Source organism: Rana temporaria, chromosome 3 (assembly GCF_905171775.1).
Source record: "Rana temporaria chromosome 3, aRanTem1.1, whole genome shotgun sequence".
Lineage (NCBI taxonomy): Eukaryota > Metazoa > Chordata > Amphibia > Anura > Ranidae > Rana > Rana temporaria.
In genome coordinates this window covers 472,230,507-472,256,448 of record NC_053491.1, presented here as the reverse complement: position 1 = coordinate 472,256,448, position 25,942 = coordinate 472,230,507, and the positions used below count along the sequence as shown (strand labels likewise).

The 25,942-nt window shown below is 48.1% G+C and overlaps 1 protein-coding gene across 3 annotated transcripts in view; it reads left to right on the top strand.

Annotated features, from left to right (window-relative positions):
• Positions 1–2,479: 2,479 nt before the first annotated feature.
• Positions 2,480–25,942, top strand: part of LOC120933634 (alpha-2,8-sialyltransferase 8E-like) — a 135,523-nt gene continuing 112,060 nt past the window's right edge. The window contains exon 1 of one of the 3 annotated variants that reach the window (XM_040346944.1): positions 2,480–2,580. The gene's annotated coding sequence lies outside the window, so the exon portion shown is untranslated. Of the gene's footprint in view, positions 2,581–12,351; positions 12,471–25,942 lie in introns of those variants that run through there. The other 2 variants (XM_040346945.1, XM_040346943.1) reach the window with 2 other exon arrangements.

The following is a 25,942-nucleotide window of genomic DNA, read 5'->3' as shown; positions in this document are numbered from 1 at the left end:
CACAGTAATGCAAGGCTTTCTCCCTGGTGTGGAGTGTCGTGCTCGCTCCCTCCCCTGGAATACAGGAGAGTCAGGACGCCCACTAACCCACACCTCCTTTCTCTATCTACAACGTAGAGAGCATCCTAACTCTCCAGTAGTCCAAGGGAGGGGGCGAGCACGACACTCCACACCAGGGAGAAAGCCTCGCATTACTGTGTGGAGTTACAGACAGAAGAACAGGAAGTGAGGATTTCTCAGAAGAAATAAGGACATTAAGGCTTCATTTCCATTGACGTTTTAACAGCCACTTTGTTTAGCCTTTTTTACAGCTTAAAAACGCCTGTCCATGTTTTTTATATATATATTTTTTTTGAGCTGGAGCTCAAAAACGCAGCGGTAGCGGTTTTAGCGTTTTTGAGCGTTTTTGCGCGTTTTTGAACGTCTGGCGTTTTTACAGCTCTAAAGCTGGAGCTTCAGAACGCACTGGTCCTGGGTTGTTTTTGCAGCCTAACCACTTGACCCACTTAATAACCAGACCAATTTTCAGCTTTCGGTGCTCTCACAATTTGAATGACAATTACTCAGTCATACAACATTGTACCCATATGAAATTTTCGTCTTTTTTTTCACACAAATAGAGCTTTCTTTTGGTGGTATTTAATCACCGTTGGGTTTTGTATTTTTTGCGCTATAAGAGAAAAAAGACTGAAAATTCTGTAAAAAAAAAAATGAATTTTCTTTGTTTCTGTTATAAAATTTAGCAAATTTTGTATTTTTTCTTCATTCTTTTGCATAAATGTGAAAGATGAAGTTACGCTGAATAAATAGATACCCAACATGTCACCCTTCAAAATTGTACACGCTCGTGGAATGGCTCCAAACTTCGCTACTTAAAAATCCCCATAGGCGACGTTGCAGGGTATTGTGGGGTATTGCAGAGTATTTTGGGGTATTGCAGAGTAGTGTGGGGTATTGCAGAGTCAAGAAAAACGTACTACACAAGGTAGTGACAGGGCGGACTTTTTCAGGCAATCACAGGGACATGAGGATTTGGAAAAATTATAAATTTAATTACAAAAAATTATTACATACAATAACTTCAATAAAATACAGTGAAACAGTACAGGATATACATTCACAAGCAATATTATCTTTCGTCTCGCCTACGCGTTTTGGCCTAGCGGCTTCTTCAGGACGAGTTTGAGAGAGAGTTTTTGACAATAGAATATTGCTAGTATCATAAGTCTGAAATGAGATATGAAAAACTTGTAATGTACAAAAAACATAAGGAAATTTACCAAATAGGTTAAAACACTGGGTATTGCAGAGTATTGTGGGGTATTGCTGAGTAGTGTGGGGTATTGCAGAGTAGTGTGGGGCATTGCAGAGTATTGTGGGGTATTGCAGAGTAGTGTGGGGTATTGCAGAGTAGTGTGGGGTATTGCAGAGTATGGGGGTATTGCAGAGTATGGGGGTATTGCAGAGTATGGGGGGTATTGCAGAGTATGGGGGGTATTGCAGAGTATTTTGGGGTATTGCAGAGTATGGGGGGTATTGCAGAGTAGTGTGGGGTATTGCAGAGTAGTGTGGGGTATTGCAGAGTAGTGTGGGGTATTGCAGAGTATTGTGGGGTATTGCAGAGTATTGGGGGTATTGGAGAGTATTGTGGGGTATTGCAGAGTATTGTGGGGTATTGCAGAGTATGGGGGGTATTTCAGAGTATGGGGGGTATTGCAGAGTATGGGGGTATTGCAGAGTATTGTGGGGTATTGCAGAGTATTGTGGGGTATTGCAGAGTATTGGGGGTATTGCAGAGTATTGGGGGTATTGCAGAGTATGGGGGTATTGCAGATTATTGGTGTTATTGCAGAGTATCACGTGGTAAACCGCCGCTAATGTCCGGACCCGGCGGTCACGGACATTCCCGTGTGCGCGCCCCAGAGGGCGCACGGGAGCGCGATTCTGGGAGGACGTCCATGGACGTCCTCCCAGAGTTAAACAACCGCCTTGTAGACGTATTTCGTATATAGGGCGGTTGTTAACTGGTTAAAAACGGCTCAGCCATCTACAGCTCAAAAACGTCATGGTGGGCATGAGGCCATAAGACTAACACGGAGAGCCGTTTTTAAGCTGCAAAAAAAAGCTCAGAAAACCGGCTGTAAAAACGTCCAGGGAAATGAAGCCTTAAAAGCAAAATGGAAGGATGAGGTAAGTGAAGGAGGACTGCACTAAGGTAAAGGAAGCTATTTAGGACCACAACCACATTGAGGTTTCTCTTCCTCTCATACGACCTCCTCGCTAGTTTTTATTTTCTAAGTGATGAGCTTATGTAACTTATCAGAGAGAGAGTTAAGCAGTCACACAGCTGGTGAATGGAGATAAAGCCGTAAATTGGTTGGCTGTGGTAGAGCCTCTGTGAGATAACAAGACCATCATCACCCATTAGTACAACAGTGTAGGAACTTTCTCTTATAGTTATCGGAAGCCCATAGCGTTTTCGCATACTCTGCATAGTCTCTAAGAGCTGCTTGGTGGTGTATAGGGTGTCACTGTTAAACCACTAGAGAAAGCTTTTAACATTGATGGATCTTTTTGAAGGTAAATTCTACTCTTCTTATTGGTTACAAATTTGCTGAAAATTCTGAGATGGGGGTGGGAAGGTCAGCAGATAGGAGGACACGCTTGTGGCCTCGGGAGTATTCATACATGTGTATATATATATATATATATGTTCCTTCCAACTGTAGAGACAGCAATTTTGTGAAAACGGGCGATTTATGAATTTTGAGACCATTTACATTCTGGACCAGGAGAATCCAAAAAAATGTATAATCCCCGATTGGCACTTTCCCAAGTGATTGGTTCGTCACCGCTTTGAGGTATGCCAGCCTGTGCGGTAGGTATGAGACTAAAGGGGAATTTGTCATGACCCATATATGTAGGCTGCCATATTCCCGCAGGGGGTGTTTTTAAAGTTTTTTATTTATTTAATTTCAACTTTTAACCACTTAAGCCCCGGACCATTTTGTTGCTAAATGCCCAGGCCAGGTTTTGCGATTCGGCACTGCGTCGCTTTAACAGACAATTGCGCGATCGTGCGACGTGGCTCCCAAACAAAATCGGCGTCCTTTTTTCCCCACAAATAGAGCTTTCTTTTGGTGGTATTTGATCACCTCTGCGGTTTTTATTTTTTGCGCTATAAACCAAAATAGAGCGACAATTTTGAAAAAAATACTTTTTGCTATAATAAATATCCCCCAAAAACATATATACATTTTTTTTTCCCTCAGTTTAGGCCGATACGTATTCTTCTACCTATTTTTGGTAAAAAAAAATCGCAATAAGCGTTTATCGATTGGTTTTTCGCAAAATTTATAGCGTTTACAAAATAGGGGATAGTTTTATTGCATTTTTATTAATTATTTTTTTTTACTACTATTGGCGATTTTTTACATGACTGCGACATTATGGCGGACACGTCGGACAATTTTGACACATTTTTGGGACCATTGTCATTTTCACAGCAAAAAATGCATTTAAATTGCATTGTTAATTCTGAAAATGACAGTTGCAGTTTGGGAGTTAACCACAGGGGGTGCTGTAGGAGTTAGGGTTCACCTAGTGTGTGTTTACAACTGTAGGGGGGTGTGGCTGTAGGACTGACGTCATCGACCGAGTCTCCCTATAAAAGGGATGACACGATCGATGCAGCCGCCACAGTGAAGCACGGGGAAGCCGTGTTTACATACGGCTCTCCCCGTTCTTCAGCTCCGGGGAGCGATCGCGACGGAGCGGCTATAAACGAATAGCCGCGCCGTCGTCCCGGATCGCTCCCCGCGGGAACCCGACCGCCGCATGTAGCTGGGGGGGTCCCGATCGGGCCCCCGACCCGCAGAAAGGCGGGGACGTACATGTACGCCCATATGCCTGTCCGCGCCATTCTGTGGACGTACATGTACATGCGGCGGTCGGCAAGTGGTTAAAAAAAAAAAACTCTAACCTAACTTTAGTGCCATCGGAAGGTGGTTGATAAGCCTCCTACGTGATAGCATAGTGCAGATGACAGGTTCTTTTTAACCACTTCAATACCGGGCACTTTCGCCCCCCTTCCTTCCCAGACCAATTTTCAGATTTCAGCGCTGTCGCGTTTTCAATGACAATTGCGCGGTCATGCGAAGCTGTACCCAAATTAAATTGGGGGGGAGAAGACAGCGCGGGGGAGAAGACAGCACGGGGGAGAAGACAGCACGGGGGAGAAGACAGCACGGGGGGAGAAGACAGCAAGGGGGGAGAAGACAGCACGGGGGGGAAGACAGCACGGGGGGGGGGAGACAGCACAGTGAGAGAAGACAGCGCGGGGGAGAAGACAGCGTGGGGGAGAAGACACCACGGGGAGAGAAGACAGCATGGGGGAGAAGACAGCACGGGGAGAGAAGACAGCATGGGGGAGAAGACAGCACGGGGAGAGAAGACAGCACGGGGGGAGAAGACAGCACGGGGGGGAAGACAGCACGGGGGGGAAGACAGCACGGAGAAGACTTGCAACTCCCCCCACCACCCGATACCTGACTGCCCAGGTATCGGGTGAAGCATCGGAGCATTTCTCCCGAGTACAAGTACTCGGGGGAAATGCTCGGTATACTAGTATCGGTATTGGGACATCCCTAGTATTTATTCATGACTCAGTTTTTTTTAGTTTTTGCGATATAAGCGAAAAAATGTATTTATTTTTTAGAGGGGGGTAGTGGATTGTCAGTGTGTTTTTTTTTTATTTATTTTTTATTATTATTTACATTTTCTTTTTAAAATTATTTATTGCAATTTTTTTTCTTTTTTTTAATCAGCCCTGTTGGGGGGGGGGGGGGCTTTGGTGAGATATCAGGGGTCTTAACATACCTCTCACATCTCCCCTTTAAGGCAGAGAAAGGGACTAAGGACACAGATTCCCCAGTCTCTTTCTCTGCAGCATCAGCTAAAATGAATGGAGAGAAGCTTCTCTCCATTCATAAACTGAAGCATCGTAAACACAGGTTACGAGGCTGACTCTGTCCATTCGGAAAAGGTAGGAGCCCTGCGGGGGAGAAGACAGCACGGGGGAGAAGACAGCACGGGGGGAGAAGACAGCACGGAGGGAGAAGACAGCACAGGGAGAGAAGACAGCACAGGGAGAGAAGACAGCACGGGGGGAGAAGACAGCACAGAGGGAGAAGACAGCACGGAGGGAGAAGACAGCACAGGGGAGAAGACAGCACGGGGGGGAGAAGACAGCACGGAGGGAGAAGACAGCACGGAGGGAGAAGACAGCACGGGGGGAGAGGACAGCACGGGGGGAGAGGACAGCACGAAGGGAGAAGACAGCACAGGGGGAGAAGACAGCACACGGGGAGAAGACAGCACACGGGGAGAAGACAGCACGGAGGGAGAAGACAGCACGGAGGGAGAAGACAGCACGGAGGGAGAAGACAGCACGGGGGGAGAAGACAGCACGGGGGGAGAAGACAGCGCGGGGGGAGAAGACAGCACGAGGGGGGAAGACAGCACGGGGGAGAAGACAGCATGGGGGAGAAGACAGCACGGGGGGAGAAGACAGCAAGGGGGAGAAGACAGCACGAGGGGGGAAGACAGCACGGGGGGGGAGACAGCACGGGGAGAGAAGACAGCGCGGGGGAGAAGACAGCACGGGGGGAGAAGACAGCACGGGGGGAGAAGACAGCACGGGGGGAGAAGACAGCACAGGGGAGAAGACAGCACGGGGGGAGAAGACAGCAAGGGGGGAGAAGACTGCACGGGGGGGAAGACAGCACGGGGGGGAGACAGCACGGGGAGAGAAGACAGCACGGGGGAGAAGACAGCGCGGGGTAGAAGACAGCACGGGGAGAGAAGACAGCACGGGGGAGAAGACAGCGCGGGGGAGAAGACAGCACGGGGAGAGAAGACAGCATGGGGGAGAAGACAGCACGGGGAGAGAAGACAGCATGGGGGAGAAGACAGCACGGGGAGAGAAGACAGCATGGGGGAGAAGACAGCACGGAGAAGACTTGCAACTCCCTCCACCACCCGATACCTGACTGCCCAGGTATCGGGTGAAGCATCGGAGCATTTCCCCCGAGTACTCGGGAAATGCTCGGTATACTAGTATCGGTATCGGGACATCCCTAGTATTTATTCATGACTCAGTTTTTTTAGTTTTTGCGATATAAGCGAAAAAATTTACGAAAAATTGGAAAAAAAAAACAATATTTTCTTATTTCTATTCTAAAAGAAATGGAATCAAATCGAATTTTGACATAAATTTAAGCCAAAATGTATTCCGCTACATGTCTTTGGTAAAAAAAAAATCTTGTTAAGTGTATAATAATTGGTTTGTGTGATCACAGATGATCATGTACAGATGTGCGCAGGTGATTACGGACATATGTGTGCAGATGATCATTGGGACATGTGATTTTACTGTTACATATGTGGGGGACAGGTGTTTTTTACCGTGTGGGGACACTATTTTGGGGACATTGTGTGTTTACATGGTGTGGGGACATGTGTTTTGGGGACACTGGGCTGGTGATTAGTGTGTAAAAAGCTGTAAAAAAACAGCTCATACTCACTGATCACCGGCCAGCTGCAGAGATCCGCTCTCCTCTCCTCATCGACAATTTCTGTGTTAGGAGAGCCGATCGCCTATCAACCAGCTCTCTATTCACATCACATGTCAACTGTGATTGGACACAGCCGTCATGTGATCAGGAGGGCCAATCATAGAGCCCGCCTGACGATCGGAGATGCACCGTGTCCAGGTGACACAAGCGCATCGGGACCACGCCGCTGCACGGGCACGCGCGTGAGCGATCCTCCTCCTCCTGAACGTCCACTACGCGAGCTGAAATGGGGGTGTCATTAAGATATGACACTTCCCAGCAGTTCGCATATGGCAGTGTGAACTGCTGTGTGTGTCGGGTGCAATGCGGGAACTCAGTGGATTCGCAGTGTGAACCGGGCCTTAAGGACTCTTTCACACGGGCGGACCGTATGTCCGCTTTTTCATCTATCCGTGTACGGATGAAAAAGGGACATACATTGGTCCCTATGAACATCCGCTGACACCAGATCTCGCCCGGTTCCGCATTCCTCCAATTCTGCAGATGGAGGAAAACCCTATTTTTCCATCCGCCTGCGGATCGGATGAACACGGACAGACGGTCAGTGTTCATCCGATCCCCCCCATAGAGCGGAGAAAAGACAGGGCGGTCCCTGCACAGTGTGCGGGGACCGCCCTGTCATCCGCCGGCTCAGCGGGGATCAACGGAGCAATTTAATTACACAGATTCTGAGGCTGACTAATGCAGATAATCGGGGGCATTTGCCGGCAATTTTCGGCAATGACACCGTCCTAATCGGTGCGACGCCGCATCTGCGGCGCTGCACCGATTTTTAAAAAGTAGTTCCTGTACTACTTTTTGCGATTTCGGGACGATATTGACATCTGTGCAGAAACCTGCACAGATGTCTCTTAAATCGCGGCCGAAATCGGGACTGCCAGCGGGAGTGAAGCCGTGCGAGTTCAGCTGAACTCGCACAGCTTCACTCCCGCAGCCCAGTGAGAACCAGGGCTCAAAGTCGGATCAGTGTCTTAACTGAAGCAACTTTACAGGAAGAGAAAATAGTTATCTCAGGCAAACCCCTCCCTCCCACAGAGCTGATTATTGTTTTATTGGCCACTGGCAAAGTTGCCTGTCCTGGAGCCTTGAAGTTGCCTCAAAGTTGCCTCAAGTTGCCTCGCCAAGTCGTGCTCACTTTCATGTCACTGTAGTGTGCACTTAGGTAGTGGCACTTTTCTCTACTTCTTTTTGTTTTTACATGCAGGGGGGGGGAATTTACAGCACACACTCATTTTGGTAGCATAATTATTAATGTGAAAGTTATGTTCTTTTTTTTTTTTAGAGAACATTAACTGTTATCAAATTTTTATGGATTGTTTTTATTGCTGTCTGTCTCCATTAGAAAGATATACCCTCCTTATTTGTAATAGTGACCATTGTCACAGAGACAAAAAAATGATGGAAAGTGTTCCAATGGGGAAAATTGTTCCTGTAACAAACAACCAAGGTGGGAATTCATTCGCTTTAAAGAGATTCCTCTTGTGTATCCAGATTAAAAAGAAAAGAGCAGAAATGTTATTCCTTTCCTGTATCCAACATTTAAAAGGTTTGGCTTTGCATGGACTTTACCTAACACCCCCCCCCCCCCCCCCCCGCCCTGGTTCGATTTGCAGCAGAGCATGCAAACAGGCAAAAGAATTGTGCGAACACCATTAAAGTCTATGGGACACGAACATGAAAAAAAAAAAGTGCTAATTTTAAAGGCTAATATGCAAGTTATTGTCATAAAAAGGGGACCCGGGTCCTGTCCCAGGGGACATGTATCAATGCAAAAAAAGTTTTAAAAACCAATGTTTTTTTGGGAGCAGTGATTTTAATAATGCTTAAAGTGAAACAATAAAAGTATATATATATATTCCTTTAAATTTCATACTGGGGGGGGGGGGTGTCTATAGTATGCCTGTGAAGTAGCGCATGTTTGCCGTGTTTAGAACAGTCCCTGCACAAAATTACATTTCTAAAGCGAAAAAAGTCATTTAAAACTACTCACGACTATAATGAATTGTCGGGTCCCGGCAATACAGATACAAGTCATTGAAAAAAACGACATGGGTTCCCTCCCCCCGAGTCCATTACCAGGCCCTTTGGGTCTGGTAAGAATATTAACCACTTCCCGCCCGGCCTATGGCCGATTTACGTCCGGGAAGTGGTTATGAAATCCTGACAGGACGTTCTAGAACGTCCTGCAGGATTTCATGCCGCGCGCGCCCGTGGGGGCGCGCATCGCGGCGATCGGTGATGCGGGGTGTCAGTCTGACACCCTGCATCTCCGATCTCGGTAAAGAGCCTCCGGCGGAGACTCTTTACCACGTGATCAGCCGTGTCCAACCACGGCTGATCACGATGTAAACAGGAAGAGCCGCCGATGGCTCTTCCTCACTCGCGTCTGACAGACGCGAGTAGAGGATAGCCGATCGGCGGCTCTCCTGACAGGGGGGGTTCGCGCTGATTGTTTATCAGCGCAGCCCCCCCTCGGATCGCCACACTGGACCACCAGGGATGCCCACCCTGGAGCACCAGGGTGGGCAAAAAAAAAAAAAAAAGCCAGAAAAAAAAAAAAAGTTAAAAAATAAATAAAAAAAAAACATAAAGAAAAAAGATGCCAGTCAGTGCCCACAAATGGGCACTGACTGGCAACAATCAGTGCTGCCACCCCAGTGTCCATCAGCGCCACCCCAGTGTCCATCAGCGCCACCCCAGTGTCCATCAGTGCCACCCACAGTGCCCATCCATGCCCAGTGCCCACCTAGCAGTGCCCATCTGTGCCACCCATAAGTATCCATCAGTGCCGCCCATGAGTGCCCATCTGTGCCGCCTATGAGTGCCCAGTGCCGCCCATGAGTGCCCATCAGTGCCGCCTATGTGTGCCCATCAGTGCCGCCTATGTGTGCCCATCAGTGCCGCCTATGTGTGCCCATCAGTGCCGCCTATGTGTGCCCATCAGTGACGCCTATGTGTGCCCATCAGTGTCGCATACCAGCGCCGCCAATCAGTGCCACCTCATCTGTGCCCGTCAGTACTACCTCATCGATGTCCATCAGTGCCATCTCATCGGTGCCCATTAGTGCCGCCATATCAGTGCCCGTAATTGAAAGAGAAAACTTATTTACAAAAAAATTAACAGAAAAAAATAAAAACGTAATTTTTTTTCCAAATTTTCAGCCTTTTTTTAGTTGTTGCGCAAAAAAAAAAAATCGCAGAGGTGATCAAATACCACCAAAAGAAAGCTCTATTTGTGGGGAAAAAAGGACGCCAATTTTGTTTGGGTACAGTGTAGCATGACCGCGCAATTGCCATTCAAAGTGCGACAGTGCTGAAAGCTGAAAATTGGCTTGGGCGGGAAGCTGCGTAAGTACCTGGTATGGAAGTGGTTAAGGGGAACCCCAAATCAACAAAAATAAATGCGTGGGGGTCCCCCCAAATTCCATCACCAGGCCCTTCAGGTCTGGTATGGATATTAGGGGAACCCTGCACCAAATTGAAAAAAAAAAATGGCGTAGGGGTCTCCCTCAAAATCTGTACCAGACCCTTCAGGTCTGGTATGGATTTTAAGGGGAACCCAGCACCAAAATAAAAAAAATGGCGTGGGGTTTCCCCCCAAAATCAATACCAGACCCTTATCCGAGCACGCAACCTGGCAGGCCGCAGGAAAAGAGGGGGGGCAAGAGAGCCCCCCTCCTGAACCATACCAGGCCACATGCCCTCAACGTGGGGAGGATGTCCCCATGTTGATGAGGACAAGGGCCTTATCCCCACAACCCTTGCCAGGTGGTTGTGGGGGTCTGCAGGCGGGGGGCTTATCGGAATCTGGAAGCCCCCTTTAACAAAGGGGACCTCCAGATCCTGCCCCCTATGTGAATTGGTAATGGGTACAATTTACCCCTACCATTTCACCCAAACAAGTGAGAAAAAAAGGGAAAAAACACACACACAAAGTTGGGACAAGTCCTTTAATAAAAATAAGAATTCCAGCACCGTAATCCTTCTACGAGTCCGACCCGCCGCTACGAACGATACCGCCTCCATAGGAGGCTCCTGGCCAAATGACATGTGAGCCATCTGACAGCTCTTTTATAACCGAGGGCGGCGCCCCCCCCGTGATGTGGATGGGTGAGCCCGCCCCCTCTGATGCAAGGGGGTTTCCTATGATGCGTCAGAGTGGGCGGGGTCACCCATCACCACAGCATGGGGAAACCGCTGTTATTCACATAGGGGGGCCGGGATCTGGAGGTCCCCTTTGTTAAAGGGGGCTTCCAGATTCCGATAAGCCCCCCGCCCACAGACCCCTACAACCACCGGGCAAGGGTTGTGGAGATGAAGCCCTTGTCCCCATCAACATGGGGACATCCTCCCCATGTTGAGGGCATGTGGCCTGGTATGATAGCCTGGTATGATTCAGGGGTGGGGGCGCTCTCTCGTCATCCCCTCTTTTCCTGCAGCCTGCCAGGTTGCATGCTCAAATAAGGGTCTGGTATGGATTTTTGGGGGGAACCCCACGCCATTTTTTTTTTCATTTTGGCACAGGCTTCCCCTTAATATTTATACCAGACCCAAAGGGCGTGGTAATGGACTGGGGCGGGGATGTCATTTTTGTCAATTACTTGTATCTGTTTTGCCGGGACCCAACAATTCATTATAGCCGCAAGTAGTTTTAAATGACTTTTTCCTTTTGAAATGTTTTGATCACTTTTATTCCTATTACAAGGATCATGTGTAGGCAAGGCAGGCTTGAGAGAAATCGTGTCGAGAAAAACTTTGGGCTAGATTCTGAAAGAATTTACGTCGGCGTATCCATCTATTCATACACGTAAATTCAAAGCTGCGCCGGCGTATCTTCTTTCTGTATTCAGAAAGCAAGATACGCCGAAATTAGGCTAAGATCCGACTGGCGTAAGTCTCTTACACCGTCGTATCTTAGGCTGCATATTTACGCTGGCCGCTAGGTGGCGCTTCCGTCGATTTGAGCGTAGAAATGAGCTGGATACGCCGATTCAGAAACGTACATGCGCCCGGCGGATTTTTTTTTTTACGTCGTTTGCGTAAAGCTTTTTCTGGCGTAACGTTACTCCTGCTATATGAGGCGTAGCCAATGTTCAGTATGGACGTCGTTCCCGCGCCGAATTTTGAAAATGTTTACGTTGTTTGCGTAAGTCGTTCGCGAATAGGGCTTTGCGTAAATTTCGTTCACGTCGAAAGCATTGACTATTTGCAACGTGATTAGGAGCATGCGCACTGGGATACGTTCACGGACGGCGCATGCGCCGTTCGTGAGAGACGTCGTTTACGTGGGGTCATGTTTTATTTGCATAAAACACGCCCACCTCTTCTCAATTTGAATTTGGCGCGCTTACGCCGACGGATGTACGCTACGCCGCCGTAACTTAGGGCGCAGGTTCTTTGTGAATCCAGCCTCACTAAGTTACGGCGGCGTAGCGTGCCCGCACAAACTTACGGCGGGCTTTCTGAATCTAGCCCTTTGTGTTATTTTTTTCCATGACATGAATAACGGTCGCGTGTACGCGGCTTAAGAATTTTTTTTTTTTAACTGCGGAGAATAATTTAGGGCTGACCAGATTCTTCCATAATCCCACATTTTATCGTTTTCGAAGGAACCAGGCAGTTGTTGATGTATTTTGCACAAGTACTCTTGTGTGTTTTTTTATAGCAGTAACTTCTATTGTTCTGTGTCCCCGAGGCATTAGCAGACAGGAAATTGACAAGCCTTTTTATAGTCCAGGGTCTGTTGCGCGGCTTCGTTGAGGGAATCTTTGCTGGAACAGAAAGTGTTTTTCTCATCGGCCCGATCACCATGCTGCGTTGGACAGAATAATGAAGGTACGTCTCGTTTTTTTGTCTCCGTTTTAGGGGGATTGCGTTAGGTGTTGTCCATAGCATATCTTCCGTGATGGGGGGACGGTCACCTAGCCAGAGCTGCAAGGCCAATACAAATGTATAGTATGACTAAACCTTTGCATTAGAACACATGTGCGGGTCTATCTTTCTTTGGATAATAACGCTCAACTCGTGTTTCTATTTATGGAGAACGAGCTTAACCACTTCCATACAGGGCACTTACGTACCTTCCTGCCCAAGCCAATTTTCAGCTTTCAGCACTGTCGCACTTTGAATGGCAATTGCGCGGTCATGCTACACTGTACCCAAACAAAATTGGCGTCCTTTTTTACCCACAAATAGAGCTTTCTTTTGGTGGTATTTGATCACCTCTGCGATTTTTTTTTTTGCGCAACAACTAAAAAAAGACCGAAAATTTTGAAAAAAATTAAGTTTTTATTTTTTTCTGTAATTTTTTTGTAAATAAGTAAGTTTTCTCTTTCAATTATGGGCACTGATATGGTGGCACTGATGGGCACAGATGAGATGGCACTGATGGACATCGACGAGGTAGTACTGACGGGCACAGATGAGGTGGCACTGATTGGCGGCGCTGGTATGCGGCACTGATGGGCACACATAGGCGGCACTCATGGGCACACATAGTTGGCACTGATGGGCACTTATGGGCGGCACTGATGGGCACTCATGGGCGGCACTGATGGGCACTCATGGGCAGCACTGGGCACTCATGGGCGGCACAGATGGGCACTCATGGGTGGCACAGATGGGCACTGTGGGGTTGCACTGATGGGCACTGTGGGGTGGCACTGATGGGCACTGTGGGGTGGCACTGATGGACACTGTGGGGTGGCACTGATGGACACTGTGGGGCGGCACTGATGGACACTGTGGGGCGGCACTGATTTACTTGTTGCCAGTCAGTGCCCATTTGTGGGCACTGATTGGCATCTTTTTTTTTTGCATCCTTTTTTTTTTTCCCCCAGACTTTTTTTATTTATTTTTTTTGACTTTTTTTTTCTCAATTTTTTTTGTTTTGCCCTTCCCTGGTGGGCATCCCTGGTGGTCCATGTGGCGATCCGAGGGGGGGCTGCGCTGATAAACAATCAGCGCGAACCCCCCCTGTCAGGAGAGCCGCCGATCTGCTCTCCTCTACTCGCGTCTGTCAGACGCGAGTGAGGAAGAGCCATCGACGGCTCTTCCTGTTTACACCGTGATCAGCCGCGGTTGGACACGGCTGATCACGTGGTAAAGAGTCTCCGTGAGAGACTCTTTACCGAGATCGGTGTTGCGGGGTGTCAGACTGACACCCCGCAACAACGATCGCCGCGATGCGCGCCCCCGGGGGCGCGCAGCGGCTAAGAATCCTGAGGACGTCATATGACGTCCGGTCAGGATTCTACAACCACTTTGCCGCCGTCAATCTGTCATTGGCGGGCAGCAAGTGGTTAAAAACATGTTTTCAAATTTTCCACGTAAAGCTCCAATGAGCTTCCGATCTGTATCTTGATCAGTGCATGTCTCATCGAGGTCATTGAGGCAAACTTTAACTGGTTGCAGACCAGCCGCCGCAGTTCTACGGCGTCAGGTCGGCTCTCCTGCGCGAGAGCCCGTAGCTCTACGTCGGCAGAAGAAGCGGCCAGTAGGGGGCATGCGCGCCCGCTCGTTTCTGACTCCCATGCGCGTGCCCGGCGGTCGCGATCACCGCCGGGCACCCGCGATCGCTCATTACAGAGAGAGAACCGGGAGTTGTGAGTGTAAACACACAGCTCCCGGTCCTGTCAGGGGGAGAAATGCCTGACCGTCTGTTCATACAATGTATAAACAGAAGATCAGTCATTTCCCCGAGTGAGTCCACCCCCCCTACAGTTAGAACACACCCAGGGAACATACTTAACCCCTTCCTCGCCCCCTAGTGTTAACCCCTTCCCTGCCAGTGGCATTTTTACAGTAATCAATGCATTTTTATCACACTGATCGCTATAAAAATGCCAATGGTCCCAAAAATGTGTCAAAATTGTCCGATGTGTCCACCATAATGTCGCAGTACCGATAAAAATCGCTGATCGCCGCCATTACTAGTAAAAAAAAAATATTAACAAAAATGCCATAAAACTACCCACCTATTTTGTAAACGCTATAACTATTGCGCAAACCAATCGATAAACGCTTATTGCGATTTTTTTACGAAAAAATAGGTAGAAGAATACGTATCGGCCTAAACTGAGGAAAATATTTTTTTATATATTTTTGGGGGATATTTATTACAGCTAAAAGTAAAAAAATATAAAAAAAAAAAATCAAAATTGTCGCTCTATTTTTGTTTATAGCGCAAAAACTAAAAACCGCAGAGGTGATCAAATACCATCAAAAGAAAGCTCTATTTGTGGGGGGAAAAAAAGGACGCCAATTTTGTTTGGGAGCCACGTCGCACGACCGCGCAATTGTCATTTAAAGCGACGCAGTGCCGAATCGCAAAAAAGAGCTCTGGTCTTTGACCAGCAATATTGATCCGGGGGTTAAGTAGTTAAGGAATGGTAAAAGGGGCCCAAAGCCCATCATGGTTTTTGGGGCCCATAGCAGCTGTCTCATACTTGCCAACCACCCCAGTGTAAATTATCTGGTCCCTTGAAGTTATTAGTCCTGTGCTGTGTCCTGGTATCTCAGTGTGAAGTTCTGTTACTGATGCTGCCCAGCTCCGCCCTATTGCCATCTACAGGTGACTCACCTGCATACCCTGTATTTGCATGTAAATAACCTGCATTGTTAAATAGCGACAACATTGTTATGTAAATAGCCGCGGCCCAACACCATTGATTTGTAAATAGAGGCGGCATTCATATATATATATATATATATATATATATATATATATATATATATATATATATATATATATATATAATGCCCCCCCCCCCCCGAGGTCATATCCACCATCACTTCTGCTGAATGCTGCCCACTGGGGAGGTACAGGGGCATGCTTGAAAGTCCTGCCTACAACTGTGGTCATTAAGCCTTACATTGGTGGTCAGTGTAAATTCTTCCTTACATTGTTGGTTACTAGTGTTGCTCACGAATATTCGCATTTCGAATATTCGTTACGAATATGGCATATTCGAATATTCGCGAATAACTCGAATTTCGCGGCCAAAATTCGCTATTCCGAATATTCGTATTTTTTCAAATTTATTTTTAAAACAGATCACATCCTATCGACGTCTAAAAGCATTGCTGGTATGATTAGAGGCCCTGGGCCGAGTAGCTAAGCTGAGGCGATCCTTTTATGTTGCCGAATGTTCGCAATCGCGAATATTCGATTTCCGAATATTCGCGAATACTTTCTCCGCCCTTCTTTTGCATCAGAGCCAATCAGAGTTCTCCTACCACAGTTGTCAAAATTTCGCAATCAATTTCGCATTCGCATTAGCGAAATTTCGCAACATTTTTTTTTTTATAAAATATCACAAATATTCGATTTTAGCAAATATTTCACGAATATTCGTCTATATATTCGTAATATATCGCGAAATCGAATATGGCGTATTCCGCTCAACACTATTGGTTACTGTGAATGTTCCTATTACATTGGTGGTCAGTGTAAATCCCCCATTACATTGGTGGTCAGTGTAAATCCCCCATTACATTGGTGGTCAGTATAAATCCCCATTACATTGGTGGTCAGTGTAAATCCCCCATTACATTGGTGGTCAGTGTAAATCCCATTACATTGGTGGTCAGTGTAAATCCCCATTACATTGGTGGTCAGTGTAAATCCCCATTACATTGGTGGTCAGTGTAAATCCCCATTACATTGGTGGTCAGTGTAAATCCCCATTACATTGGTGGTCAGTGTAAATCCCCCATTACATTGGTGGTCAGTGTAAATCCCCCATTACATTGGTGGTCAGTATAAATCCCCATTACATTGGGGGTCAGTGTAAATCCCCATTACATTGGGGGTCAGTGTAAATCCCCCATTACATTGGTGGTCAGTGTAAATCCCATTACATTGGTGGTCAGTGTAAATCCCCATTACACTGGTGGTCAGTGTAAATCCCATTACATTGGTGGTCAGTGTAAATCCCCCATTACATTGGTGGTCAGTGTAAATCCCCATTACATTGGTGGTCAGTGTAAATCCCCCATTACATTGGTGGTCAGTGTAAATCCCCCATTACATTGGTGGTCAGTATAAATCCCCATTACATTGGTGGTCAGTGTAAATCCCCATTACATTGGTGGTCAGTGTAAATCCCATTACATTGGTGGTCAGTGTAAATCCCATTACATTGGTGGTCAGTGTAAATCCCCCATTACATTGGTGGTCAGTGTAAATCCCCCATTACATTGGTGGTCAGTATAAATCCCCATTACATTGGTGGTCAGTGTAAATCCCCATTACATTGGTGGTCAGTGTAAATCCCCCATTACATTGGTGGTCAGTGTAAATCCCCATTACATTGGTGGTCAGTGTAAATCCCCATTACATTGGTGATCAGTGTAAATCCCCCATTACATTGGTGGTCAGTGTAAATCCCCATTACATTGGTGGTCAGTGTAAATCCCCATTACATTGGTGATCAGTGTAAATCCCCATTACATTGGTGGTCAGTGTAAATCCCCCATTACATTGGTGATCAGTGTAAATCCCCATTACATTGGTGGTCAGTGTAAATCCCCCATTACATTGGTGGTCAGTGTAAATCCCCATTACATTGGTGGTCAGTGTAAATCCCCATTACATTGGTGGTCAGTGTAAATCCCCATTACATTGGTGGTCAGTGTAAATCCCCATTACATTGGTGGTCAGTGTAAATCCCCATTACATTGGTGGTCAGTGTAAATCCCCATTACATTGGTGGTCAGTGTAAATCCCCCATTACATTGGTGGTCAGTGTAAATCCCCATTACATTGGTGGTCAGTGTAAATCCCCATTACATTGGTGGTCAGTGTAAATCCCCATTACATTGGGGGTCAGTGTAAATCCCCATTACATTGGTGGTCAGTGTAAATCCCCTTTAAATTGGGGGTGAGTGTAAATCCCCCTTACATTGGTGGTCAGTGTAAATTCCCATTACATTGGTGGTCAGTGTAAATCCCCATTACATTGGTGGTCAGTGTAAATCCCCATTACATTGGTGGTCAATGTAAATCCCCCTTACATTGGTGGTCAGTGTAAATCCCCATTACATTGGTGGTCAGTATAAATCCCCATTACATTGGTGGTCAGTGTAAATCCCATTACATTGGTGGTCAGTGTAAATCCCCATTACATTGGTGGTCAGTGTAAATCCCCATTACATTGGTGGTCAGTGTAAATCCCCCATTACATTGGTGGTCAGTGTAAATCCCATTACATTGGTGGTCAATGTAGAAGCCCCCTTTAAATTGGGGGTGAGTGTAAATCCCCCTTACATTGGTGGTCAGTGTAGAAACCCCCCTTTATTGGTTGTTATTGGTTGTTGATGTCCCCCATTACATTGGTTGTCAGTGTAAATTCTTCATAACATTGGTGATCAGTGTACATTTCCCTTTACATTGGTGGTAAGTGCAGAATTGCCCTTACACAGGTGGTCAGTGTAAATCCTCCCTTACACAGGTGGTCAGTGTAAATTCCCCGTGACCGGGGCCATTTTTTGCGATTCGGCACTGCGTCGCTTTAACAGACAATTGCGCGGTCGTGCGACGCTGTACCCAAACAAAATTGGCGTCCTTTTTTCCCCACAAATAGAACTTTATTTTGGTGGTATTTGATCACCTCTGCGGTTTTTATTTTTTTTAGCTATAAACAAAAATAGAGCGACAATTTTGTAAATAAATAAATAATAAATAGCCAAAAAAAAAGAAAACATTTCTTCATCAGGTGAGGCCGATTTGTATTCTTCTAGATATTTTTGGTTAAAAAGGGCCAGATTCACGTAGAATCGCGGCGGCGTAACGTATCGTAGATACGTTACACCGCCGCAAGTTTTCATCACAAGTGCCTGATTCACCAAGCACTTGCGATGAAAACTACGCCGGCGGCCTCCGGCGCAAGGCGGGCCAATTCAAATGGGCGTGTGCCATTCAAATTAGGCGCGCTCCCGCGCCGGACCTACTGCGCATGCTCAGTTTCGGAATTCCCGTCGTGCTTTGCGCGCCGTGACGTCATTTTTTCGAACGGCGACGCGCGTACCGTAATTCCGTATTGCCGGACGGCTTACGCAAACGACGTTCATTTTTAAGTTTCGACGCGGGAACGACGGCCATACTTTAGACAGCACATACGTTTGCTGACTAAAGTTAGGGCACCCAAAACGACAACTAACTTTGCAACGGGAAACTAGACTAGCAGCGACGTAGCGAACGCGAAAATCCGTTGTGGATCGCCGTAACTCCTAATTTGCATACCCGACGCTGGTTTACGACGCGAACTCCCCCCAGCGGCGGCCGCGGTACTGCATCCTAAGATCCGACAGTATAAAACAATTACACCTGTCGGATCTTCTGGCTATCTATGCGTAACTGATTCTATGAATCAGTCGCATAGATAGAAACAGAGATACAACGGCGTATCAGCAGATACGCCGTCGTATCTCTTTGGTGAATCTGGCCCATAGCGTCTACAAAATAGGTGATAGATTTAGGGACTTTTTATTATTTCCTTTTTTTTTTTTACTAGCAATGGTGGAGATTTTTAGCGGGACTGCGACTTTGCAGCGGACAGATCGGACACTTTTTGGGACCATTGTCATTTATACAGCGATCAGCGCTATAAAAGTGCACTGATTACTGTGTAAATGTCACTGGCAGGGAAGGGGTTAACACTAGGGGGCGATCGAGGGGGTTAAATGTGTTGCCTGGGAGGTGTTTCAAACTGTTGGGGGGGGGATGGGGATGACTGGAGGAGGAGAGAGATAGCTGTTCCCAGGGCCGGACTTACCATTGGGTATGACTGGGCTCAAGCTCATGGGCCCCACCCAATAGTGGGCCCCCGAGGAGGAGGAACCAGAAAAATCCATGCCGCTGCTGATGAAGAGGTAAGAAGTCCTCTTTACCCCCCCCCCCACGGGCCCCCCGCTCAACAACTACGATCGGCGGAACAACATCCCCCCTCCACCCACTCAACAACTTAAATCAGCTACGATCGGCGCCCACCCCCGCTCAACAACTCGGATTGACGGCACATCCCCCCTCCCCCGCTCAACAACTTCGATCAGCTTCACGGCACCGCCCCCCCCTGCTCAACCACTTCTACCACCCCCCCTGCTTCTCAGCTCCAGGGGGCCCCTCAATCAACACTCAAGTCCGGCGGACATCGTTTTTTTTTATTTTTTATATTTTCAAGTTGCATTTCTGCTTGTCAAAAAGCAATATTTTTGTTTGTTTATAAAACTTGGATTTATTTATATAAAGACGTAAAATATTACAACGACTAGATCTGTGTCTGTAGTGCGTGATCAAACCTTAATACCATAAATAATAACAGCTTATTCCATTTTTTACTCCTGGAGTATATAATAAAGTTGTCAATTAAAAACTTAAGCCCCGGACCTTTAGGCAGCTAAATGCCCAGGCCAGGTTTTGCGATTCGGCACTGCGTCGCTTTAACAGACAATTGCGCAGTCGTGAGACGTGGCTCCCAAACAAAATTGGCGTCCTTTTTTTCCCCACAAATAGAGCTTTCTTTTGGTGGTATTTGATCACCTCTGCGGTTTTTATTTTTTGCGCTATAAACAAAAATAGAGCGACAATTTTGAAAAAAATTCAATATTTTTTACTTTTTGCTATAATAAAAATCCCCCAAAAACATATATAAATTTTTTTTTCCCTCAGTTTAGGCCGATACGTATTCTTCTACCTATTTTTGGTAAAAAAAATCGCAATAAGTGTTTATCGATTGGTTTGCGCAAAATGTATAGCGTTTACAAAATAGGGGATAGTTTTATTGCATTTTTATTAATTCTTTTTTTTTTACTACTAATGGCGGCGATCAGCGATTTTTTTCGTGACTGCGACATTATGGCGGACACGTCGGACAATTTTGACACATTTTTGGGACCATTGTCATTTTCACAGCAAAAAATGCATTTAAATTGCATTGTTTATTGTGAAAATGACAGTTGCAGTTTGGGAGTTAACCACAGGGGGCGCTGTAGGAGTTAGGGTTCACCTAGTGTGTGTTTACAACTGTAGGGGGGTGTGGCTGTAGGACTGACGTCATCGATCGAGTCTCCCTATAAAAGGGATCACTCGATCGATGCAGCCACCACAGTGAAGCACGGGGAAGCCGTGTTTACATACGACTCTCCCCGTTCTTCAGCTCCGGGGAGCGATCGCGACGGAGCGGCTATAAACGAATAGCTGCGCCGTCGTCCCGGATCGCTCCCCGAGGGAATCTGCCTGCCGCACGCAGCGGGGGGTGGGCCTCGATCGGACCCCCGACCCGCTAGAAGGCAAGGACGTATATATACGCCCTTCTGCCTGTACGTGCCATTCTGTGGACGTATATAGTCGTGCGGCGGGCGTTAAGGGGTTAAAAAAAACAATGCGTTGCCAAAAAAATCCGGTGTTACGAAGTATCGAAAAATAACAAATGCCACAGCTAAACGAAGGGAACTGAACTAATTAATAATAAAAAATAATAATAATAATAAAAAAAAATTATTATTATTATTATTATTATTATAGTTATTTATTATTATTAATTAGTTACGTTCTATTCATTTAGATACGGCAATCGCTATTTCAGATAATTCGTATCTTCGGATAAATTTGTATTAGTTACTTTCACTAACAGCCAAATTTGAAAGGAAATTCCAATACCTATAATTTAATAGTTAGTTATTATTAGTTAGTTACTTTATTCTTTCGAATTTTCAGGTTGTATTTCTTATTTTCAGATTTTCAAAATTCTCGAATTTCCTAATTATCAAATTTACGAAATTACTAATTTACGAATTGCGATCCTATTGAACGACCCGAAAAAAAAAAAAGTAGTTTACCTACATGTTAATGCATTATTTTTTTGGAATTGCCAAACTCATATACTCCAGGAGTAAAAAATCGAATAACCGGTTATTATTATATTAATAATAAATAATAATAATCAAAACATTTTATTATTATTATTATTATTGTTATTTATTATTATTAATTCATTACGTTCCATTCATTTAGATATACGGCAATCGCTATTTCGGATAATTCGTAACTTCGGATGAATTCGTATTTATTATGTTCACTAACAGCCAAATTTGAAAGGAAATTCCAATACCTATAATTTAATAGTTAGCAATAGTTAAAGGGGTGGTTCCCCCCTAAAACAAATTTCTAACAATACATTCGGAAGACTGCTTACACTGCGGGTAGGCTGGCTTTTTTTTTTTTTTTCGTACATACCTCGATATCACCGTTTCATCCCTCGACTTCCGGGTATGAGTCTTGTGGCGGTGGGCGTTCCTAGTTGATTGACGTTCCTCCGACCGACGCATACTTGACGTCACGACTTTCCGAAAGAAGCCGAACGTCGCTGCGCAGGCGCCGTATAGAGCCGACTCTATACGGCGCCTGCGCAATGACATTCGGCTTCTGTCGGAAAGTCGTGACGCGCAGTATGCGCCAGTCGGAGGAACGTCAATCAACTAGGTCCAGCAAGACTCGTATCCGGAAGCCGAGGGATGAAACGGCGATATGCGATATGATCGAGGTATGTACGGAAAAAAAAAGCCAGCCTGCCCGCAGTGTAAGCAGTCTTCCGAATGTATTGTTAGAAATTTGTTTTAGGGGGAACCACCCCTTTAAGTTATTATTAGTTTAGTTAATATTTCAGATTTTCAAATATTCTTTTTTTTTGGATTTCTGAATTTCTAAATTTCAGATTTTCTGGATTTTCTCATTTCTGAATTTCTAAATTTCTGAATTTCTGAATTTCTAAATGATGGGGCCCTCTGGTGGCATGGGGTCCTCGCGCTGCACCTGTTGATTCGTTGATCTGAGGAAATCCTTCATAGAATGGTTTCATGTCCAAGTCTTTGGGTCGGACGTTGAACAAAGGAAATAAACGTGGTTTCTTTTGTGGCTTATGTTCTCCGGGACAATAAAAGGAGGTGGAGGTTTTATTGTCTGTTTGTGTTGGATTTTGTTTCATGGTTTTTTAAGCACTGTATTCAAAATAGGATTAGTTGCAACTATGAGAAAACTTCAAACTTCAAGTTGTGACTTGAGGTTCACCAAAAGGTCCCTCAGCTCCCAGAAACTAAATGGTAGGCGGGTTTCTAAGTGGATTCAACCAACCAGGGAGCTACCAAGTTAGAAGGACATTTTTTGGGTCTAATCTGTCTAATGTGTATATATTTTCTATGATCATCAGCTCCACCTAGTGGCCATAATGCAGTATTTACCTGAAAACGTAAGTGAATGGTACCATTCTTTAGTTTTACCCTTTACCTACCACATATTGATTGCTGATTCCTGCAAGGGCTCTTGTGGAATCATATTGAGATATTGTCTAACAGTTATTTGTTTGTGATCTGAACCTATGCTTGTTCTTCAAGTTCGTATACAGTAAACTTACCTTTCCTGATTTAAGTATATTCACTGTGTGGCAGGCCCGGACTGGCCATCGGGCGAACCGGGCATTCGCCCGGTGGGCCGCGGCCACCGAGAGGCCGCCAGGCTGCAAGTCGCGGGGCACAGGTCTCTTTAAACCCGCGCCGCTCATCAAGCCTCTCCGCGGCCTCCCGGGTGGACGTAAACACAGGGGGGAGGAGCTAGATGAGAAGCCTTCGGCCTCTCCACGGCCGGGGGGCGTGACTGCGAGGGGGAGGAGCCAGAGCGGACACCTGTTGCTCCTTACACCGGCCCGGATATAGCAGAAAACGTGAGTGCAGCCCCCCCCCTCTCCTGTAACCTGGATAGAAGGAGCAGTGGGGGCGGCTGCATATAAAAAATCTTTTTCTCTGTCTCCCTTCTGCAGTATTGGAATGCCTGAGGCTGCGGGAGGTAGAGGAGAAGCAGGCATTCCAATACTGCAGAAGGGAGACAGAGAAAAAGATTTTTTATATGCAGCCGCCCCCACTGCTCCTTCTACACCTCTCATACACTTTGCCTCCTCGTGATCTCCCCAGTGCTCTCTGACACCCCCCCCCCCCCAGTGATTTCTGCCACCCCCCCCCCGTGCTCTCTGCCACCCCCCCCCCCAGTGATTTCTGCCACCCCCTCCCAGTGCTCTCTGCCACCCCCCCAGTGATTTCTGCCACCCCATCCCAGTGCTCTCTGCCACCCCCCCCCAGTGATTTCTGCCACCCCCCCCCAGTGCTCTCTGCCACCCCCCCCCCCCAGTGATTTCTGCCACCCCCCCCCCCCAGTGCTCTCTGCCACCCCCCCCCCCCAGTGATTTCTGCCACCCCCTCCCAGTGCTCTCTGACACCCCCCCCCCCCCAGTGATTTCTGCCACCCCCCCCCCCCCAGTGCTCTCTGCCACCCCCCCCCCCCAGTGATTTCTGCCACCCCCTCCCAGTGCTCTCTGCCACCCCCCCAGTGATTTCTGCCACCCCATCCCAGTGCTCTCTGCCACCCCCCCCCAGTGATTTCTGCCACCCCCTCCCAGTGCTCTCTGCCACCCCCCCAGTGATTTCTGCCACCCCCTCCCAGTGCTCTCTGCCACCCCCCCCCCAGTGATTTCTTCCACCCCCTCCCAGTGCTCTCTGCCACCCCCCCAGTGATTTCTTCCACCCCCTCCCAGTGCTCTCTGCCACCCCCCCCCCCAGTGATTTCTTCCACCCCCTCCCAGTGCTCTCTGCCACCCCCCCCCCAGTGATTCTGCCACCCCCTCCCAGTGCTCTCTGCCACCCCCCCCAGTGATTTCTGCCACCCCCTCCCAGTGCTCTCTGCCACCCCCCCTCAGTGATTTCTGCCACCCCCTCCCAGTGCTCTCTGCCACCCCCCCAGTGATTTCTGCCACCCCTCCCAGTGATTTCTGCCACCCCCTCCCAGTGCTCTCTGCCACCCCCCCAGTGATTTCTGCCACCCCCTCCCAGTGCTCTCTGCCACCCCCCCAGTGATTTCTGCCACCCCCTCCCAGTGCTCTCTGCCACCCCCCCCAGTGATTTCTGCCACCCCCTCCCAGTGCTCTCTGCCACCCCCCCAGTGATTTCTGCCACCCCCTCCCAGTGCTCTCTGCCACCCCCCCCCCCCCGTGATTTCTGCCACCCCCCCCAGTGATTTCTGCAACCCCCTCCCAGTGCTCTCTGCCACCCCCCCAGTGATTTCTGCCACCCCCTCCCAGTGCTCTCTGCCTCCCCCCCCAGTGATTTCTGCCACCCCCTCCCAGTGCTCTCTGCCACCCCCCCAGTGATTTCTGCCCCCCCCTCCCAGTGATTTCTGCCACCCCCTCCCAGTGCTCTCTGCCACCCCCCCCCAGTGATTTCTGCCACCCCCCCCAGTGATTTCTGCCACCCCCTCCCAGTGCTCTCTGCCACCCCCCAGTGATTTCTGCCACCCCCTCCCAGTGCTCTCTGCCACCCCCCAGTGATTTCTGCCACCCCCCCCAGTGCTCTCTGCCACCCCCCCCCAGTGATTTCTGCCACCCCCTCCCAGTGCTCTCTGCCACCCCCCCAGTGATTTCTGCCACCCCATCCCAGTGCTCTCTGCCACCCCCCCCAGTGATTTCTGCCACCCCCTCCCAGTGCTCTCTGCCACCCCCCCAGTGATTTCTGCCACCCCCTCCCAGTGCTCTCTGCCACCCCCCCAGTGATTTCTGCCACCCCCTCCCAGTGCTCTCTGCCACCCCCCCCCCAGTGATTTCTTCCACCCCCTCCCAGTGCTCTCTGCCACCCCCCCCAGTGATTCTGCCACCCCCTCCCAGTGCTCTCTGCCACCCCCCCCAGTGATTTCTGCCACCCCCTCCCAGTGCTCTCTGCCACCCCCCCCCAGTGATTTATGCCACCCCCTCCCAGTGCTCTCTGCCACCCCCCCCAGTGATTTCTGCCACCCCCCAGTGATTTCTGCCACCCCCTCCCAGTGCTCTCTGCCACCCCCCCAGTGATTTCTGCCACCCCCTCCCAGTGCTCTCTGCCACCCCCCCCCCAGTGATTTCTGCCACCCCCTCCCAGTGCTCTCTGCCACCCCCCCAGTGATTTCTGCCACCCCTCCCAGTGATTTCTGCCACCCCCTCCCAGTGCTCTCTGCCACCCCCCCAGTGATTTCTGCCACCCCCTCCCAGTGCTCTCTGCCACCCCCCCCAGTGATTTCTGCCACCCCCTCCCAGTGCTCTCTGCCACCCCCCCCAGTGATTTCTGCCACCCCCTCCCAGTGCTCTCTGCCACCCCCCCAGTGATTTCTGCCACCCCCTCCCAGTGCTCTCTGCCACCCCCCCCAGTGATTTCTGCCACCCCCCCAGTGATTTCTGCAACCCCCTCCCAGTGCTCTCTGCCACCCCCCCAGTGATTTCTGCCACCCCCTCCCAGTGCTC